Here is a 16023-nt window from a genome sequence, read left to right on the forward strand (position 1 = left end):
AAATCCGATTACTGGACGCACTGGCCCCTACAAACACCATCGTCTTTTTCTACTGAGTACGCCACTTCCCCTCTTGGTTGGCGAACTCTTCCAATCACCAGAACACGTTGTACACGAGCCGAGGTGCTTTCGTTTTCCTAAGCCAGCGCCCTCAACGCCCGCATATCGTTCGCCGAACGACGAGTTTGGTGATGGTAGCGGGAGATACGAAGTTGTACGAAGCTGCTGGTCTCCCGGTCGGCCTCCTGCTGTTGTGCCTGCCTGGAGATCCGGAATGAATGGAACAAGGAAATAGCTGCCCAGGAAGAAAAAAAAGTGCGTGGCATACGAGGTAAAACAAGCAAGGGGGGGAGGGAAGAACGTAATGCGTCCTCCCCAAACACCTTTACTCGGGTAGCTTATAATAAAGATGCGTATTGAGCGTTTCACCAGATTGTCATTTGCTTCATTTTGCAGGCTTGAAATGAATTCAAAGTAGGGGACTTCTCGTAAAGAAAGGAGAGATACTAGAAGGCATCAGGTGCGAAACTCCTCTCTACCGCCAAAGAGCCTGTTTACGGAATCGCAGCGCCATTCGTAGTGCACAGTTTGCACCGAACGACGGCCGTAAAGTTTGATACTTGTATATTCAAGAGAGAGAGAGAGAGAGAGAGAGAGAGAGAGAGAGAGAGAGAGAGAGAGAGAGAGATGAAACTTTATTTGTCATCTTTGCTGAGCGTAACCGCCCGAGAGGGAGGTTCCGGGTGGGCGCTTCGCCATACGAATGCAAGGAGTCCATGGTTTCTGGCGGCATCTTCCGCCAGCTCGATGACCGCAGCTTGTACTTCGGCAATGCAGCTGAGCAGCGCGGCCTCCCACTCATAGGAATTACTGATGAGGAATCCGGGTTGGCGGAATGGGGTGTGAGATGGCAGGCCCAATCCATGTGGGTCAGTGAAGCAGCTGGCAGACCCCACCATTTGCCTGTGTCCTGGTGCCTTTCTGGGTACTTTCGATGGCATAGGGCGGGGTGGGGGAACGTGAATGTCTGCAGCCAACGCCCCGCTATTGATTGTCCTTTTGTGAGGTATCTATGAGCTGCCGGAAGTTACGGAACATCTACAGCACGCAACCAGTAGGTCAAGTTCACTTAAACAATGTATCAAAAGTTGGTCTCCCCACACGGCGCAATGCGTTGTTTTTCTCTATGACCGTTAAACTGCAAATGCGCTGCCGGTCAGAGAGGGCAATTCCCACCATTAATCGTATTGTACTCCGAATTTTAGATACGAACTCTCGATCGATCAGGGGCACTACTGTGCACGCTTGAAACGAACCCCGAACCACACACCACACACTTGTGCGGCAGATCCTGTCAATTAGTTCAGCGCTGCCACGACGCACTGATTAAGGGCTAACCGCCTTCAACTTGAAATGGACGGCCTCTGAAATATTTTGTGGAACTTGACGAAGTTACATTCAATTTAGCCTTACGCCGCCGAGGACGCAAGCTACTTCCGCTTTATTTCAATGCCACCAAAAATATAAATACACATGTGACAACATGAAAATGCCAGAAATAAAACGGAAATACATATCACTGGCACGAAATACCGACTTCGTGTTGACGGCGCTTGTTGAATCGATATAGCAAAGTCTGGGTCATTTGTAAAGCCACGTGTAGCACTTCCTATGGAACACCGCCTACAAGGTCTGTTCAGGTCCTTCCTCTCCCTTTTCTGATCCAGAATCCACTGCACGAACCACTGCCATGGTCGCCTTCAGCATCTTGGTACATGCACGATGATTGCCATCAGAGCTCACGAGTGCTTTGCTTGTCCGAGTGCGGCGATGACCTTCAACGTGAAACAGGCCATGAGCACTAATTTCTTCCATGGAACGCTCCAAGGCAGCGACACGCCTCTCCAGGACTTTAAAGCCACGTGCCAACTCCTGAATGTTGCGCATAGAAGTCAGCCGCCGCTTCTTCAAGTCGCCCAAATCCACGTTGTACTCCACTTCGGTCTCCGGGTGGACTGCAGGGCACGTCGCCACGTCGGTGCAGTCGCTGTCCGTTGTAGCGCGACGGCCGCCGTGGCTGCCCGGCGGCCTGCGCTTGCTGCCTGCGTCGACCGTGGAGGCGGCTGCGCTGTTAGGTGTGTAGTGCGGTTTGTCGCCCGACATCTCTCGACGCACCTGGAAGAGGTGGATGGCACTGGAATATGGCGCTCAAGAATCAGTCACGTGGGGTCTCACTCAGGGGGACAAGGTCTTCGATGCGGAGAGCTCAGCGAAAGCGAGTTCGGCCGAATGCCGTGCTCTCATCATCTTCTCTTACTGTAGGCTCTCATACCCACTCAGGCAGATTGACCACGGTTTGTAGAAGGCTATTTATTGAAGTGATAGGCCGCATAAAGAAGTCACGTTTTTGCACGAGATCGATTTTTTTGTTTTTAGTTGTTTCTGTATGCCAAAACTGTCAACAATATGTGGCGACAAAAGCTACTGTCCCGAAGTTACAACACCTTTTGCATGCAATGCCCTCTGTTCCAAAACCGAAACCAAAACCACACCAACATTGCATGGGTTCAGAAAAAAAGTGTTTTTGTTATATTTTTATTCTCGCTGAAACCACAGTTGATGTAAAAAAACAGATTTGCGTATGCAATTATTTTTTAACTGTAGAAATGGCCACAAGAGGGGGGGGGGGGGGGGGGCGAACGATACTCGCCGCATTGCTCATAGAATACCTGTTGTTTTGTTGACCTTGATCACGCTACGTCACGCTTCGTTCTGCAAATTTCACAACTGTTAGTGCAACCAGGGCAGAGTATTTAGGTGATCTAGACCCAATCCTTACCAGCATAGCAATATTCAGATGACGCTAAACAATGAAGCGCATGTTTCCTGGGAATCAATACACGCTGAGGAGGCTGTCCTCGAACACAGTAGACGCGGGCGTTTCGGCGACTGGCAAGAAGCTTGGGGACATCGCAAAAGCCTACGAAGGTCCACTGGTAGATTCTACGCTCCACGGAAACCGGATAGTTTTTATTTCTATCCTTTCTGGTGTGTTTCCATCGCTGGCATGTAGTAAATGCTTGAAGACGTAACTGAAGCACGAGGAACGATTGATTGATTGATTGATTGATTGATTGATTGATTGATTGATTGATTGATTGATTGATTGATTGATTGATTGATTGATTGATTGATTGATTGATTGATTGATTGATTGATTGATTGTAGAGTTTAACGCACCGACGCAACGCAGACGATGAGGCGCGCCGTAGTGGAGGGCTCCGGATTAATTTTGACCACCAGGGGATCTTTATCGTGCGCCGAAATCTCACACACACGGGCGTTTTTGCTTTTCGCCTCCATCAGAAAAGCGGCCGCCTCGGCCGGGAATCGAACCCGCGACCTCGTGCTCAGTAGCGTAACGCCTTAGCCACTGAGCTACCGCGGCGGGTAGCACGAGGAACGCTCGAAACGAGGGATATGCTCTACTTTTGCAGAGGCGCGTACCGATTGTGGGTCCCAGCGCGTATTCGATACGTCGAGAAGCGTGGATCATGCTAGCGAGAACAGTGTCCGTCTCGTTTACGCGACGTGCCAGCTTGGAAAAGGGCGCGCAGGTGCGGAAACATTTTCTATAGTGATGAACATGCCTGGCCCTCCACGTCACCCTGCCTACCACAATATATCGCCTCGGCTTTCTGCTGAGGCTACAGAAGTGATGTCGAAGTCTATGGTTCATGCAGCGGCGGATGTTCGTAGTGTTGTGGGGAGTGCCGAGGGCGGCGTTTCGGTGATTGAGCATGGCAAGAGTGTGGACATTCATCTTTTAAAGATCGTGTGTCAGTGATTTCTCTCGATACAGAAAAGATTATTGATGTTCAGGCCCTTTATAGATCATGCAAGTCTGGCAAAACAAGACAAAAATGAAACCCAGAAAGTGCTGAGTGCCAGGAGTGGAAGGTAAATTGAACTTCCTGCCTAGCGAACCATGGAGGAAGCGCCAGCCCGATGGATAAAATTGGCTCATGCCGGATATTTGAAAGGCCGGAAGCAAGAAGAGGCTTCAGGTACTTGCAGCCCTATGGTGATGGGGATACTGAGAGCTATGCCACTGTGAAAGACATGCATAGAATGAACACTGTACAGAAATTTCATTGCATTGGGCATGTCAAAAAGCGTGTTCGCTGCCACCTGAGAAAACCAGAAGACAGTGCGTGGACTTCGAGGTAAAGGGAAGATCACAGATACCCTCATCGACCACCTGAAAACCTATTAGTCCGTCCGTCCGTCCGTCCGTCCGTCCGTCCGTCCGTCCGTCCGTCTGTCTGTCTGTCTGTCTGTCTGTCTGTCGAGGGTGAGCGTTGGCCAATGAGCTCTAGGCCGATAAGCTGCTCTGGGTATGCGCCATGGCGCATACCAGGAGCAGCTTATCAGCCAATGCTTATCCGGACCATCGGCCAGAGTGCATTATGTAGGTTTGAAATATTGCGTATTTGCACTCCCCCGAAAATAAAATCCAGAGAGTGAGCGTCGGTATTAAACCTCTGCGTCAACGAGCTTTAGCCGTGGTTGTGCTAAGCGGTAGATAGGCTTAATGTTGGGCCCAATGACCTGTCAGGCAATGTCTCATTGCTTGTTAAGCTGTGGGTACCCACGTACCGCGGTGAAATGACGGGGAAAACATGTTTTCCGGTCCTGGGGAGGGAACTTCGGATCCGAGGTATATGTACAAGCCGGGCCATTCTGGAGCAGCGCATGAAGTTAATTGACCATGTTTATTTTCAATGTCCGTCCCAAAACCGACCCCAAAGTTAATACACCTCTCTTACTCAGGAAAACGTTGGGTAGAACTGAGCCGAGAGAATATTTTACCGTAAAAAAAAACCCACGAGGTCTTAGCAAGAATTTTTGGTTCTGCTGGAACTCGGACTTGAGTTGTCCGAGCCAAACCGCGAGATTCCATCCGCAGGCAAATGAGGACGAGCGGCGGGACACTTCTAGGGGGATTCCACGCGTGATCATACGCGCATGTTGCGTCTGATATTTAAAAGCAGACATGGGGTTATAGAACTTAAAAGAACAGTAATTTCTTTAGTGCGGCATTGTTGCGGTTGCTGCGCATACATATCTGTACCCTAAGAATCTGGCCTGTTTATTTGATTGAGAAATCACGAACGCTCTGTATCTTGACGTAAAATATTTTACAAGCAGTATGACAGAAAACGTAAACATGTTACTGACCTGGCTCTCTTTATGGGTGCTTCAGAGTTTGGTGGGGTACGAGGCCTCAAAGGCAGAGCAAAGCAGTTTGCAGTGTTCCGGCGCAAAACTGCCTTCAATGTTACAACCTGACGGTGGTGAGAACAGATTCAAACGCGTTTGTATGCGTAGCTTTTTAATAAATTCCGTAACAGACATTCCGGGCACACACAGGCATTTATCGTTCCTGCCGCCCTGCCGCGGCATTCCTTGAAGCCAACGGTGATGCATTTTAATGTGAGCTATTCACGTAGACGTGATGCCCCCTTTGCAAAAAAAAATATATTACCGATTTTTAAGGAAGACGCCCGGAATTTAGAGAGCACGCAAAATACATTTTTCCCGCATGGCATGTTTTTTTTTCGTCGTCTGTCGAGGGGTTCCGCACAATCGCAGAAAAACTAATCGAACTAAGGGCGTGGAAAAAAAAAAAACGCAGGAGTGGTGATGACCCAACCATTCCGTATCTTCGTTTCGTATCTGGTTTCGTGGTTTTGTAAAGCACTGAGATCGGTGTTACTAAAACCCGACCACGGGAAACCAGGGCAGTACGAAAGAGATAGCACATTGAATTCTGAGGGAGAAATAAACCGCTAAACGGCTTTCATGCCGCGCGCTACGGCGTCTGCATGTGAACTATACCGCCTTCAAGAAGCGCAAAAATCCCGCAAAGAAAGGACAGGGTCCTCAAGAAACATCTTATGCGCAGCCTACTCTATGAAAACTTCATTTTATAGCTATTCTCGCATAAAACATTATTCGGCACCTTTCATCTTGTCCCGAAAAGAAATATCAAGGCGCATCCGGAACCCATAAAGATCTCTCCCTCCGGGCCCGGCTCGTACCTCGGGTTGGGATGGGCCGCTTCCGATATCGACGGCCGTCTTCCTGTGGCCCGTAAATTTCCATGCTATGCATGCCGGGCCACTGTCAACCTCGTTTCCGAGTGCCCGTACCGAAGACATGCGGAGCGTGTTCGGTTTTTTTTTTTTTTCATCCATGACATTTTCTTCCCCCAAGCACGTGAACGGGCAGCACAACATTGTGGGAAAAATTCTAATAGCGCCGTTCGCGACTTCCACTTTGAAATTCAAAACTATTGCGGTGTGGTTTGCCGGTGGGGTCATGCGTATTTTTCTGGTCGTTGGTGTTGTTGTCCCATGCTTTGCGATCTGCGGGACGTTGGGTAAGTAGATCTGACGGTGCCTCCTGAAGCAGATATTGCCGCTGTTTCAGGGAACCCTTCGAGTGGGGTGTATGTAAGGCACGTCAGATTGACTGAGCTGTGTAAGCAGCGAAACGAACCTGCTGCGGCGAATTTTGTGGCTCTACTTTTCGCTACCAGATGCCGTCGTTTCAGCCTGAGTGATTCCGCTGCATTATACCCACGGCGTCTTCAATTCGACAACGGCTTGACAACACGTCGCGCTTCAGAGACTCATAAAACAGGTCGTTCGTTCTCGAGCGATACAAAAATATGGTTTAGCACTGAACTGTCGTATTTCCTCTGAAGGCTTCTTCAAAGCTGTCACTGTTAAGAACGCTCCCTCCCGAAGGAACTTTCACGTTTCATTTGCGGCGATGTTTCATGGGGCGTGTTTTGAAATCTCTGCGTCGGACATCAACTTTGTTGCTAATACAGTAAACCACCGTTATAACAAAATTGTTTTATTCGAAGCGTTTCAATTCATTGATTGATTGTAGTATTTAATGCGCCATTGCAACGCAGGGCAAAGAGGCGCGCCGTAGTGGAGGGCTCCGGATTAATCTTGACCACCTCGGACTCTTTAACGTGCGCCGAAATCTCATGAGCGCGGGCGTTTTCGCTTTTCGCCTTCATCACAAAAGCAGTCGCTGCGGCCGGGGATCCAACCCGCGTACTCGAGCTCACCAGCACAACGCCTCAACCACTAAGACACCGCGGCGGCTACTCGAAGAGTTTCATAGTCCTAACTATGACGGACGGACGGACGGACGTCCGCCCGTCTGTCTGTCTGTCTGTCGGTCTGTCTGTCTGTCTGTCTGTCTGTCTGTCTGGGGGGGGGGGGGAAATCCGACTGCCACCTGCTCGTGGTCCCCCCTGCCAGCTGGCTGGGCGAAGGCGGTTTCAGCTGCCTAGCTTTGGTCAGTTGCCAACGGCAGCGGTGGGTGGGTGCCAGGTCCCACCCGGGGATGCAAAACCCCAAGGGAGTGGCAGCGACTCCCTGGAACTGTATGGGCCAGTTCCTTGTCCCAGAGCCGATGCTGGACGCGGAGGCAGGCCCGGACAGCCTGGGTGGCTACCGAGGTTGGCTCTGGGAACTTGGATTAAAAGCGGTGAAAAAGGATCCCTTATTAAGGGTCCGCCGCAGTCACCCCACGCGGGCACGACTGCTCGCTGCCGACACGAAGGTTCCTGGACAACAGGATCCAGGGCCTTCGATAGGTGCTCATGATGGCCAATGTCTCTGGCCTTTAGTAGCGACCAGTCTAGGAGGCGCGCACTTGCTAGGACCGAGGAAAGAGGAATTGGCTCACTTCTTAGGGAAGCTCCTCGTCCTCAGTATCGGGAATAGGGCTGGTCGTACTCTATAAGGATTACTCCTTCCACCTGATGACTGCTGCCCGTATGGGGAGGGTTCCCTGGTGGGTGAGTGGTTGGCATAGGAGCACATTAGAGGTCCACCGAAACCCTATAAGTCACATAGGCTTTCCTATGGAGATAGGTGATTCAGGTGCACATAGGGATCGACGGATGCATACAGGGTACAGTTACCCCGTCTGTCGGACAGTTAGCTTTACCAGTATCCGAAACCGTCGAGACGAGGGGGATTAGTACCTAAGTAGGCTGGGCAGGTGTCTCTTGAGTACTCGGGGGACCTGGTGGGTGTTAGCCGGGGGGCTGGTTGTGAAAGGGGTCCAGAGATTAGGTGTCGTCACTCCGTCGCAGGTTCTCCCTGTTCTTCGATGTCGGAGCTCAGATGGTTGGAACCTATAGTGGGGTCCGCTGAATTCCAATTGGAACCGTCTGACGCCCATCCTTAGTTTTCAGGCCTATTTTAGGAGTCAGACATCTAAGGATTGGAACAAAAACCTCGCTGTCCCCATTCCCACCCACTTTCCCATAACCCATTCCTTATTACCACCATCCGCATCCCTCATCCCAACCTTTCCTGCTACCGTCCCAGGGGAGATCAGGGGAGTCTCCCCGGGCCCGCTCTCCTGGCTGTGGTGTCGCTGTGTAGCATTTTTCCCTTTTATTTTCCACTTCGGTGGGTATTTCCTTCTCTTCAAAACTCTAGTTGACCTCGGTCCAGTTTGTTTATTTTTAATTGGCGTCACCCGTGATACGTATGTGGTACGGGTTGGGCTTTTATTTTATATTATAGCCCTTTAGCTTTATGTCTGTCTGTCTGTCTGTCTGTCTGTCTGTCTGTCTGTCTGTCTGTCTGTCTGTCTGTCTGTCTCCGTCCGTGTGTCGGCCTCTCCGTCTCTCCGTCTTTCCGTCCGTCCGTAAGTCCGTCCGTCCATCCGTCCGTCCATCTGTCTGTGTGCGTACAGAGAGGCCCGGTTTGTATTGTTGTTAACCTACTTCACGCCTTGCACCACAGTGCTAAACCACAAAAAACAAAGAAAAGAGTGCAAAAACTTGTTTAGTTGTGTGGCGAGGATTCAATAACGCGCAGTGAATCGAACTTTAGATCTACATGGCCCAAAACTAGAGCTGCACGAAGTTGGTCGCGGTTGATATTGCTTTTACCTCAGGCGTGCATTCTTTCGTCCGATCAATATTCCACACATGTCGAATTTTCTTCTTTTAGTGGAACCTAAGATTATCTGAACAGAATTGCCATCCGATAAAAACGCAGCGCCTATATCGTTACTGTTTGGTTTTGAAGAAGCTTTTCACCTGTACGCCCCAAGGGTTCTGTCGCGACCATTTGTATCAACAGAAAACCCTCGTGAACAAATAAAAGGAGCTACTGGCACTGCCAGGAATGGAACCTGGAACAAATAGAGAAACGGAGGGAGAGCCCGTTGTCTTACCGATCGAGATACCAGCCCACGCGGAGACGGGGCCGACAGACGGTGCACTGACCGAGCGCATCCGCGGAATTACCCCCCCCCCCCCCCCGCGTTCTCGCTCAATGTTACGTGATAGCGCCATGGGACCTCTCCCGCCGCTCTGCCCCCGCCCCCCCCCCCCCTGCACGTGTAGAGGCCATGTCCGTGCCTTTCCCATGCGCTAGGAGTAAGTAAAAATTTAAAGGTAGCTCACACCCATGCATCACATCTCTCTTCTTCTCTGCCGCTGATCTCGCCGCCCCCGTCGGCAGCGGCAGAGACGGAGGAGAATTGAGATTGGCTAACACTGGGTTTGACCTTCCTTTAATTTTATATTTAAAAGAATAAAGCCGTTCCACTCAATGTGGAAGCTGTCGGAAGTGCAGAGCAGTGATTCGCCATAATGGGCCGTACCGCCGTTATCCGCTCACTGTTACCACCTCAAGCAATTCTAACTTCCCGCCTTCGCAGTGCTCGCGAACCCCCTGCCTGAAACTTCGCCAGAAGAGTTCTGTTCATTTTGGCTTGCTTTAATTTCGTATGCTAGAGCTGTTTTTCGTCATTCGAACGCGCCATTCTTTTCTTGCGTGGCTGGAGCCTTTCTGGGGCATTTCGAACGTGCCATTTTGTTTGGTGGGGGGGGGGGCACGGATGGAGACTATCTACGGTATTTCGAACGCGCCATTTTCTTCTTGCGACGTGGTGCCTTTCTGTGTCATTTCGAACGAGCCATTTTTTTCTAGCGCGGCCTCTTTTTTCGCTTACTCTCGGAAAAGCCCACCCAACGACAGTTCCCAACCAAATGGACGTGGGCGCTACCGGTTAGTTACGTATATTTTACCTCAAATGTTATTACCTTTGTTATTTTGAACGAATAATAAACTGAAACTGAAACTGAAACTGAAATGTACCTATAGCTTTCTTTGCGCTAAACAACGGGGAGATGTAGGACAAGCGCCAGAAGTTCACGAGTTTCGAAGCCTCTCGGGTACGCCGCGAACGACACCATTACCACGGGACGCCCTGTTGCTCTACTTGGGTCCAGCGAACGAGCTACGACGACAAAGCGAGCGCCTAAAGTGCTCTGCACTTAAGAGTTTCCACTCATGTGCTTCACCAATACAACGCAACCAGCCACCATTCGTGGATGATGCAGTAATTTAACCTCAGCAAAGAATATCTTTTCCAAGTAAGAAAGGGTGTGGTTAAGTGCATATCACTTGTCTCTGGTTTCGCTTTTTTTAAAGCCATGTGTGTGAATTCAAGTGACGTCGCATGGGTAATCATTACGGGTGTCGTTTACAGCTTCGCTTTCCAGCCACCTTCTCAGCGTGGATTGGCGCCCATTTTTTTTTACTTTGTTTTGATCTTGTTGTAGCCCACGCCAATAAACGATAAATAGCGCAGCAATGCCTGTTAAATTAATGCACATTAGGCCGGAAAAATCTCTGAAAACACGGAACCATGAAGCTATTTATTGAGGCAGTACTTACGGAGGCTCCTCAGGCTACACGTAGGCCTACATGGGCGTAGGTACGATATAAGGGACAGGGATCGATCTTATTGGACTGGATAGCGTCATCTGATATCACGCTGCCGAATTGGGAGGCGCTACTCTGCTATCCGCTTCATCAACTACGGAAGCACTGATTTATTTATTTATTTATTTATTTATTTATTTATTTATTTATTTATTTATTTTGATTAATTGATTGTTTCATTGATTGATTGATTGATTGATTGATTGATTGATTGATTGATTGATTGATTGATTGATTGATTGATTGATTGATTGATTGATTGATTGATTTAACGCGCCGACGCTACACAGACGATGAGGGGCGCCATAGTTAACGGCTCTCGAATGAATTTTGACCACTTTAACGTGCGCCGAAATCTGGACCACACGGGCAATTTCACTTTTGGCCTCCATCAGAAAAGCGGCCACCGAGGCCGGGAATTGAACCCGCGTCCATGGGCTCAGCAGCACAACGCCATAGCCACTTAGCCACCGCCGTGGGCTCTTCGGAATGCATGCTCCCGCCTAGCCCTAAAGAGAACAATATTTTGTTAAATGTGCGCTTGATTGAAGTTTTGAAATGTATTGAGGTGCTTGCATGTAGTATTTTGCATTAAAGTTTGAAAACGGGGACCTGCTTGCGCAATAGTATTTTGGCACGATACCAATGGCTATCTCAAACTTCGTATCATTTAACAAGGTTCTTTCTCTTTTTTTGACGGAATTTTGTAGCCACACGTTTCTGTATGTATGTGGTCCTACGTTACATGGTAAGCCGCACCTTTTTTTGCAGCAGCACCAAAATAGCTGAGTACGATCAAGTGAATGTACGCAGAAAGTACCCGTTTTATGTGCTCGCTTTCATTCCTTGCTGAATGATTTTTGTTCGTTGAGCATGCGCAAACCTGCGTGTAGTATATGAATAAAAATTTCTAAATTGCTCATAGTATGTTTAATGGGGGTATCTGCTACCCACTGCTTCGTTTAGCGCGAAAAAGCAGATAAGCACAGAAAGATGCAAAGCCACAGGCGTTCCTTTTTTGTTGCTAAGCAAAACAAAAATAACGCCTAGGTTAAACCGAGGCTCTACAAAGATTTTTTTAATCCCTCCTCCCTCCCCCCCCCCCTCTTAAATATTCCATCCCATGTCCGAAATAAGAGAAGGGATCACCTGTTACCCTCATAGCAAACTCACTGACGGTCTCCAGTCAGAAAAATAAACTAGCAATTTTAATTTATTAGGGAGTTGGTAGTGACAGAAGTCGCAGTGAAAGAAAAAGACAGACAGGCAAGTGTGGACAACACCGTCACCGATGACTTCGTCGCTTTTAACTGTCCACTTTAAATGCGCTATGCCTGATTATTCCATCCGCGTTGTCTGAAGGCCACAGTTTGCCTGATAACACGCTATTGCAGACGGTGCAGCATACTGCCCTGCTAGAATATCAAGAAAAAAGTTATATTACATCTCTAAACTCATCTTTGCAATATGACAGCGCGAAAGTGCTTTTTTTCAGCCATGTTTGTCTAAAAAGTCTTCTGTTCACGTCAGAACACATCACTGCTCTCTGCAGATACTTTTCCAGAACCCCTATTCTTGCGGCTGCGACACTCCATGGCTACACGGATGCGGAAGGCCCACCGAGTTTGGCTTATACGCGCTTTTTTTGTAGTGCACATGCTATTCAACTCGTTCCAGTAAACTATGGCTCCCCTTTTACTTATTTTGCGAGATTTATTTCTGTTGTGCGCGCAATGAAACGCGTGGCAACCAACGGGAATTTCGCGCACGCCTTTGCTTGAAGCCAGCCGGGTTTTCCGTTCGCCAAAATAGCCAAGAAATGCTTTCGCATTAATCCGATGTATGTGATGGAGGCAGCATCAACGAAAAGACATCAAAACGGACGCGGCGTCAGAGGGCTCACTTAGCTAGCGCGCGATGCTAGCTGAGCGATCGAGCTAGCATCAAGCTCACTTGAACTGCGCAAGTGAACTGCTTGGTCCCGGGTAAATGCAATGGCATATGAGCACTTCTGCTCATGATAACTTGTCTCCCGTAAGTGCACCCTTGTACTTTGCTATGCACTTTATCTCTTCAATTTTCTTGATATTAAATTTATACCAGAAACGCGCTCTGCATGACTCTTCTATTGCTAAAGTTAGGCTACGCGCGGAACCCTGGTGACACCATGAAATGACCGCTTCTCTATATTCGGTTATTTCGAGCATTGCGGAGGAATGCTTCCTCAACACTGCCACTGTGGCATAACCGCGTGAAGAGTGCGGTTGAATAATTCTTACAAAGAACGAAATTTGCTTTTATACATCGAGATGGTAGTAAAATAGCAAAAAAAAAAAAACTGTGATTGATTTCTCCGTCACAGGAATCGGTAAAACACAAAAGTGAAATATGTAGCGAAATCTGCAGCTGAGCGTGATTCGCGGTTCCGCGGCTGTCTTGTGGGTGTGCTTGGCGAGCGACGTCCTGCTTGCGGGTCGCTTCGGCGAAGGTGTACTGGCGTCATTTCCGTGCCGGATATGACGCCAGGGAAATCTTGGGATATCGCGGCACAGAACACTTTTGTGTTAAAATATAAAACCCGAAAATGAATAACCCTACGTATAACGCACTCTTTAGTACTAAACATCGCTTCCCCGCAAGAAGACCCTGTGTGCAGGGCTGCAACCTTTACAGGCCACTTGCTTCGTTGTACTGGCGTGACTTCCGTGACAGATATGACGTTAGCTAAATCTTCATGTATACGCGAATAAAACGCTTTCGCGTTAAGAAACAAAGCCAGATTTATAACAGATTTACTCGCTAGTGACAAGAATGCAAGCATATCGGCTTTTTCAGGCAATTGCAGAGACGCACTGCAGAAACGGGACTTCTATCGCAAGAAAGCGGAAGAAACGCCACGGTGTACCCGCGTTTGTCGCTAAGTGGTCCCGAAGGAACGAAAAATCGCAAGAGCACAGATTGAGATGCCAAGAGAAGCGTTTTTGAACGTTTTGTTCTTTCTTTCTTTGTATCCGGTTTTTCTGTGCAGCGCGAGCAACGAATTGCAGCCCTGCTTGCGGTTCGGAGCGAAATTAAGTCACGATAAGCGGGCCTGAAAGTATGCAGGCGAAAAAGAAAAATAAGCTGGAATAGCTAGAGCACGAATACGACACGAGAGGACGGCTTGGAATAAATTGCGGGCTGTGGTACGTCCTACAAAAAGAACAAGCAACCTTTCGCTTGTCAGAACGCTTTGGTACGAAGACGACATTTAACTTAAACAAATGGTACCGGATGTCCGGCGATTAATTCCGACGCCGCCGTTTAGGCATTTGAAACCAAGGAGGTAAAAAATAAGCGTGGACGAAAAGCATTGAGAAAGTTGGGAGAGGAAGGGTGAAGTAAATGACATTGTAGAGGGCAAAGAACGGCAGGAGAAAAAGAGGTATTATTCTCTTGCGTCATTGATTCGTTTCGTTTGGTTGGCTCGTTCTCCCGGCAACCCATGTATTTTGGGTGCACTGCTTAGTTTTATGCTCTGTGTCGTTCGAGGCTCCAATAGTTCCGCGCCATTTAAAGAAATTATGCTATGTTGGTTAGCCCTTATTCTTCGACGTCAACTGGCAGGTATAATGCAAATGCATGCGAAGTTTTTGTAAACACTACAGATGGTTGAGGAAGATCAGTCTTCACGCGCGGTATAAAAACGAAGGGTATACAAGAATGAAATTAACGTATGTATAAAAAACTCCGATAGAATTCATTCTCGGGAAGTATTTCCAGTTCGGAGAATTCGCAGATTCAGCTGAAGCTACTAGGAATCACGCGGAATTATACGCATCCGTGTTTAGCACGATGGAGACCGTGATTGCTGTTATGGCGATAAGCGTGTGTGTGCGTTTCGCGGCATCCTCAAATGTTTACATTTAGCGGGATTACCAGACATTTTGGCCAGGTAAACAAAGGCCTCTCACAGCCTGCTCAAAGTCGCAACACATGGAGTGCGATCCCACTATTTTTTTTTCGCCGTTATAGTAGCGGTGACGTCTCACAAACCAAAGCACTACACCTCAATAAGTTGTCGTATTCCTGCGAAGCAGGCTGTATAGTAAAGGTAACGCGCAGAAAGTTGGTACGAGCGGGCACTTTTTTACTAGAACACGGGGGCTAATTGCGGGAGCTCGTTGGCCTGCATTGTATGGAACATGTTTCATTTCATTTCATTTCATTTAATACACCCTTAAAGGCCCGCAAGCATTACATAAGGGGGGGGGGGGGGGGGGGGGGTGGGGGGGGGGGGGGGGGGCTTATGGAACATTGTTTACAGAAATACAAATGAACTTTGATATTGCTGGAAACCCCCAAAACACGCAAAAACACAAAAGCACTAAAGCGACAGAGTTCAAAACATCGACTAAGGTAGGAACATCGCAAAACAAGTATTACATAATTTTACATATTTAACAACAGGTCGAAACAGCACACACTGAACCCGCGACCTCCAGAACGGTATTCTGGAGGTCGTGGGTTCGGATCCCACCTGTCAGGCATTTTTCCTCCACTTTCTTTTTTTCTTTCCAAATTCTTTATCTGTTTTAGTGACCTACCACATCCTCCCCTTTGCTTTCCGAGGTTTTCTTGACTGCCAACTCTTATTTCTGTGTTATTTTCAACGAGCCCCTCATTTCCTATTCTGATCCTGATCAGTGCTGTCTCCTACGGCTCATGGGTGGGGTTCTCTGAAGGGTGTGGGTTGTGGGCACGAGCAAACGAAGTAGTGGGTGGTGACGGGGATAGGGTGCTTCTAGCCACCCTAACGTAGCGGCGACAGGGCCTTGCATGTGACCCGCCGCGGTGGCTCAGTGGCTAAGGCGTTGCGCTGCTGAGCACGAGGTCGCGGGTTCGATTCCCGGCCGCGGCGGCCGCTTTTCTGATGGAGGCGAAAAGCAAAAACGCCCGTGTGTACGAGATTTCGGCGCACGATAAAGATCCCCAGGTGGTCAAAATTAATCCGGAGCCCTCCACTACGGCGCGCTTCATCGCCTGCGTTGCGTCGGCGCGTTAAACCCCGCAATCAATCAATCAATCAAATCAACTCTTATTTCTGTGTTATTTTCAACAAGCCCCTCATTTCACACACACACACAAATAAATATATATATATATATATATATATATATATATATATATATATATATAT

General features: G+C 48.5%; 1 protein-coding gene and 1 pseudogene across 19 annotated transcripts in view; both read left to right on the forward strand.

Annotated features, from left to right (window-relative positions):
- Nucleotides 1–16023, forward strand: part of LOC144163204 (uncharacterized) — a 1050610-nt gene that overhangs the window by 510455 nt on the left and 524132 nt on the right. The gene's annotated exons all lie outside the window — the stretch shown is intronic.
- On the forward strand, nucleotides 2871–4230 carry LOC144162203 (uncharacterized; annotated as a pseudogene).

This window comes from Haemaphysalis longicornis, unplaced genomic scaffold (assembly GCF_048455015.1).
Source record: "Haemaphysalis longicornis isolate Haplotype H1 unplaced genomic scaffold, Haemaphysalis longicornis Haplotype H1 scaffold_12, whole genome shotgun sequence".
NCBI classification, from domain to species: domain Eukaryota; kingdom Metazoa; phylum Arthropoda; class Arachnida; order Ixodida; family Ixodidae; genus Haemaphysalis; species Haemaphysalis longicornis.